Source organism: Triticum dicoccoides, chromosome 7B (assembly GCF_002162155.2).
Source record: "Triticum dicoccoides isolate Atlit2015 ecotype Zavitan chromosome 7B, WEW_v2.0, whole genome shotgun sequence".
Lineage (NCBI taxonomy): Eukaryota > Viridiplantae > Streptophyta > Magnoliopsida > Poales > Poaceae > Triticum > Triticum dicoccoides.
Window position 1 is genome coordinate 683,275,693 of NC_041393.1, and position 5,302 is coordinate 683,280,994.

The following is a 5,302-nucleotide window of genomic DNA, read 5'->3' on the forward strand; positions in this document are numbered from 1 at the left end:
CGCCACAACAAAGGGCCAGCAGAGTGAAATTTTTTCGTGACCAGGTCAGTTTGTGATTTGATTTCTGCCTGAGGTCAGATATGTGATTTCTGCCCCAAATCCTCTGCTAGCCCCCGCGCTCTTCAGGTCGCGCCCGAGACAAGCGACGAAAAAAAACCTATGACGATTAACCAGCGAAAAAAAAAACTATGATGATTAACCAGCGAAAAAAACATCGTCTTGGAACGAGGCCTCCAGGTGCCCTCGAGCTCGCACTCGCATCAGATCCCTTCTAGACCACCACGCCACACCACCAGATCCCATCGTCGCCGCCTCGCACTCGCATCCCATCGCCGCCGCCCGTGCGTTCTCGATCGGAGAGGACGCTCCCTTCGACGCCGCTGAGATCCGAGAAGAGTCGCCCTTCGCCGGCGCCAAGATCCTGTGCCTCTCTAAAGACCCCTCTCTCTCGCGACACCGCCTCCCTTACAAGGACGGCACGCCATGGGTCTCCATCGGTGCCACGACTGCCGCGGCCTCCCCACCTGCCGACGCTCTAGATCCGGCCGTAGTTGATTCCCTGTACATCATCTCAAGGAGGAGGGGCGTGAGGCGGTTGCCGCCGCCGGTGGCTGCACTTGAAGGTCTCCGCCGCTTGCTCCAACTAGATCCAGCCAGACCGTCCTGTGGTGGTCCACGTGCATCTGGACGGACGCAACGGCTTTGCCTCCCCTGTCCCATGTCTTCGTCCACCACACCATCCCAATGCGGTAATAAATCTCTAGCCATGCCCTTTTCCTTGATATGAACTACAAAATTTCTGTTCTGTTATATCTTGGTGAATGTCTCGTCAATTGCCATACAAATACATGTGTGCTTCTCCTGTCGTGCATTTGATGGGTAAGCTGCTGCTACCCGGGCTCACATGACCCCGTGGAGGAAGGAGCTGCGCATGGAATCACTTCCAAAAGACTCAAGACGAGTTTGGAGTGTCCTGGATTCCAGACCATGTTCGGTAAGGAAGAAGCAACGCGAGCTAGCCGGGGGTTCAGATTGATGTTTGCTTTGATTCTCGTTGATTCATTATTTTGACCGACCCAAGCAGCGCCGGGGCTCACGGAGGAAAACCTGATGTTCCTAGAGGCCTGACGCACGGTCGATCACACTTACTACGACATGTCCTCCAACGGGTGGAGCTGGTTCAGGTACCACAAGCTCCCTCCATGACAAGCAGGTTCCAGTTGTGCAAAGTCTGCATGCTACTACTATCCATATTGCGCCATAGCAAAATAGGTTTATCTGATGCCTCAACGGCTCACACTTCTGCCAGTCACTCATTTATTTAGTGTTGGTCTGGGGAATTTTTTGAGTTGTTGTGTGTACCTTCATGTTTTTTCTTGTGAAATATCTTCATGCTTTTTAGATTACATAAATTTTTGAAAGCTGGATTTTTGTATGTCTTAGTTTCTACATTTGTGAAACTGAAAGCTATTATCATAGGACAGAAAAATAAACTTCTTCTGTTGCTATTGTGTATTTGACCTGACATTGTTTGTTTTCCAATTTCAGCTTTGGATCAGGACTAACCTCTAGCGAGGAAAGAACCTGAATCCCTAGGTGAGAGGCACCTTGTCCCTTAATAGTAGAGATGTGAACAAGTACTTTTCTTTATTTTGCTTCTTACTCACAAGTAGTTTCATTCAATGTGCTTACGTGAGATGTGAACCCACAAATTCAGTGAGCTGGGAACTCAAAATTCCAATGAGGTGCGAGATGCAGCAAATTATACTCATCGTATGTCTCGTTATTATTGTTGTTGTATCGTTTTATTCCCAGTCAACGGCAGCGGCGGTGCCCACGTCTGCGTCATCAGTGCTGCTAAGGGGCGCCTCACCCTGTTCGGCATTATCTTCTTTTCTTCCTATGGCTGCAAGAACCCTCACCATGGCTATGGCAGATGCGACAGATAAAGCAGGCGGTCATCTTCTCTCCTTTCTCTTTTACCATTAGAGAATTTTAGCCAAGCCTGCTGAGTAACACAAAGCTATTATACGCGTTCAATGGAATATCCGCAATGCCAACAATATTGTGAGTAAAAATGAACAAGAGTAACATGCATTGGATGGCTCAATTGTTTGTTGAACTAGGTTCGGTTTAGCTTGCTCTCAGCAATACAAATTTTCCCACACCTCATGTGTTCAAAGATGGTGATTTCAAGAATTTGTCAAGTTCAACAAATCATGCTTCTGTTTATAGAAACTTAAAGAACAACATACATGTATTTTTTTTGCTTAATCACTTTATTGTTCATTACTCTCGATCACCACCGGAGAAGGCGATACTCAAATTTGTGGCTGGGTGCATCCGCGGAAGTACTTGCTGATCTTACCATGTCAGGTTGTCCTTTGCCCCTCTTAGATGTTGTAATGTGTTCTTCACATGTGACAACACTAAGTGAACCATTTTGGGCTTCATTTGCATTCTAGCATGGTGGTCTCTCCTATAGCTAGCTATAAATGTTGGCAGTTTCTTCCTTTTTCTTTGGTGTTGTTTATTTACTGAAAAGAGTGTTTTTCTTGGTTTAGTATTACCTAACATAGTCATCTCTACTATTAAAGGAGAATCGAACGTCGTGATGGTTCGACCACCACCTCCCCTCGTTCGATCTCCTCTCCCACCCCCTCGTACGAGCCCACGCATGCAACGAGCCAAGGCCTATTATTTTCCCTCGTGCAACCCTTCCTCCAACCCAGCCCGCGGATGCTCCAGGCCCCAGCCACGTTCGGAAAGAAAGTTCCCACGACCCACGAAGTCACGAACACATGCCCCCCACGCTCCATTCTCCCCCACGTCAGCTCCCAATCACGTCTCTCTCGCCAGACCTGAGAAATTTCGCCGCCGCCGCTCTACTCCTCATTCGCCCCTCGTGGTCGTCATGGCCACAGTCCTGGTCATGGGAGCACGGCCGCCGGGATGGCGTACGTGCTGGAGCTCGGCCGCCGGGATGGGGTATGGGCTGGGAGCTCGTTCACCAGGATGGGGACAGTGTGGGAGCGTGGTGTGGGATTGGGGCGAAATTCGCCGCCGCCGCCGCTCCTCTCATTCACCATGTGAGTTTCCTTTTCTATTGGTTGACTTTCACGTCTCCGGCAAGGGTAGCGAGGTAGTCGATCAGGGCGGCGATGGCGAGGAACGTCGGTGTGGATGGTGCGGCGGCGGCATCCTCATCGCGGGAGACACTGACATCGATCGATCCCTTGAACCCGCCTTCCTGCACTCCAATGATGCAACACGCCCATGCCGCCTCTCCTCCCTCTAAGGCCGATCTACTCAACGCGTCAAGGTATCCATCTAGACTCCCTGGATTACAGTTACACTCTAGAATTCCTTTTCGTTCTCTAGCTGCTCGACCAAATGATTCAATGAGTTTGGAGTTGTAGAGGACATGGAAGGTCGCTTATTCAGAACCACGTATGATGTTCTTCAGTAATTAAACATCTTTTCTTACCCACTATATGTTCAGGTTGTGGAGCACACATTCTCGATCAGACGTCCCGCGGGCATTCTGTTAACTTGCAGGATATACTCACACAGGTATAATTTGGCGAATTGGCTTATGGTAGACGACCTTTTCATTAGCTATGCTCAGATCAAGTTGTACTACTGAGGTAGCAGTAATTAATGATGCTGTAGTTAGTTGTAATCAATGAGGAAAAACAGGTCTGGGTCGTATTGTGTTATACCGAAAACCATTGAAAAATAACAATTTCAGAAATATTGACTTGCATATTAGATTGTTTATTGTATACAAATCTATATCCAGATCAGTTGTAGCAGTTATACTTCATATCGGAAATATTGACATTGCCAATGAAACATAAGATGATTCGTCTGGGAGACCGTAATTAAGGATGATAGTCCAGTTTCACGTTAAGTCTGCGGCAAAGCTATTGGAGTGAATACATTTTGGTGAGCATCAAGCTTCTTATTTTCTGTATGTTCAGTATGACGATAATCACAATGCTAACTGTTTAAGTTTCTCTTGCAGATGTAACTGCAATAACTTCATTCCTCCACACTTCTTTTGGGAGGCAGATGGCCTTGATGCCGTAGCATGAGTTGGTGTTGGCCATATGTAGTAAGATGTATTGATATTCAGATATTCTATGCTTTCCAATACCTCTATATATGGCCTGACATCTACACATATCAATTTTGCTTCTTTTTCTTAAATTTATCTCTTGACTTCTCTTCCAGTGCCATTGCAATATTTCCATTTTCACTTTACATTAGTAGAAATAAATTGTGCCTCTTAGTCATGAGATAGTATTGATCGCCATGCTCTTATGGTGATTATCTGGCAAGTGTTTTATTTCAAATGTTGTGTTGTAGTTCAGATCTTGACAAGGTTGATCATATCTTGGATTTAATCTTGCTTAGCTATTTGAAACAAGTAACTTATATAGTTCCATGTTCCGCTTCTACTACAGTTAGCATTGGCAACGCCAACTGGTTGGTGATACTTCATGTGAGGTTGATGAGGCAGCACGAGGAGTTTGATATTCTACTGGATGCTCGACTATTGGAAAGGCATGTTCTCTAAAATTTTCGTGTATTGGAGTCCTTTTCAGTTTGTGTTCTTAGTGATGTGTACATCTTTGAAGAGACTAAATATATGGGTGATTTTATTTATCAGCAGTGCAGCCGTTGACGGATTTAATTTATGTTCGCTTACTCCAATAAGGGTTCACGTCGAGGTATGCTTGCTACACTACGGGAAACAGGAGATTTGCCGTCAGTACTTTCTTTGCCGTCAGCATTTCGTCGGGACAGACGGCAAAGAAAGGGTTTGCCGTCAACAGTAGACGGCAAAGAAATAGTAACGGCAAAATAGACTTTGCCGTCTGTCTTTTATATTACAGACGGCAAATAGTAGACTTTGCCGTCGGTAAAAATAAATACAGACGGCAAAGAACTTTGCCATCTGCCTTTTTTATTTTAAATGGCAAAGAGCTGACTTTGCCGTCTCTAATATAAAACGCAGACGGCAAAGAACTTTGCTGACTGTGATTTTACTGACATACGGCAAAGTGCTTACTTTGCCGTCTGTAAATAGAACCAGAAACGGCAAAGAGAAAACACAAGTCCACGGATCGATCACGCGGATCGCTGACATGGCTAAATCTCCTCCGCACATCCCCACGAGGCAAAACCCACCAGCCAGCCCAGCCCTCAAAAAAAAAAAGCCCACCAGCCCCACGTCCCACGCCCTCTCTCCACCTTATCCAACCGACACCCTCACGCCCCCACCACTCATCCCTCT

General features: G+C 46.4%; 1 long non-coding RNA gene across 1 annotated transcript in view; it reads left to right on the forward strand.

Annotated features, from left to right (window-relative positions):
- The first annotated feature begins 261 nt into the window (after nucleotides 1-261).
- The window catches only part of LOC119340084, a 12,493-nt gene continuing 7,452 nt past the window's right edge, over nucleotides 262-5,302 (forward strand). Inside the window, exons 1-5 of the long non-coding RNA XR_005164356.1 lie at nucleotides 262-994; nucleotides 1,085-1,184; nucleotides 1,549-3,322; nucleotides 3,503-3,948; nucleotides 4,028-4,736. This is a non-coding gene — a long non-coding RNA (uncharacterized LOC119340084). The remainder of the gene's footprint in view (nucleotides 995-1,084; nucleotides 1,185-1,548; nucleotides 3,323-3,502; nucleotides 3,949-4,027; nucleotides 4,737-5,302) is intronic.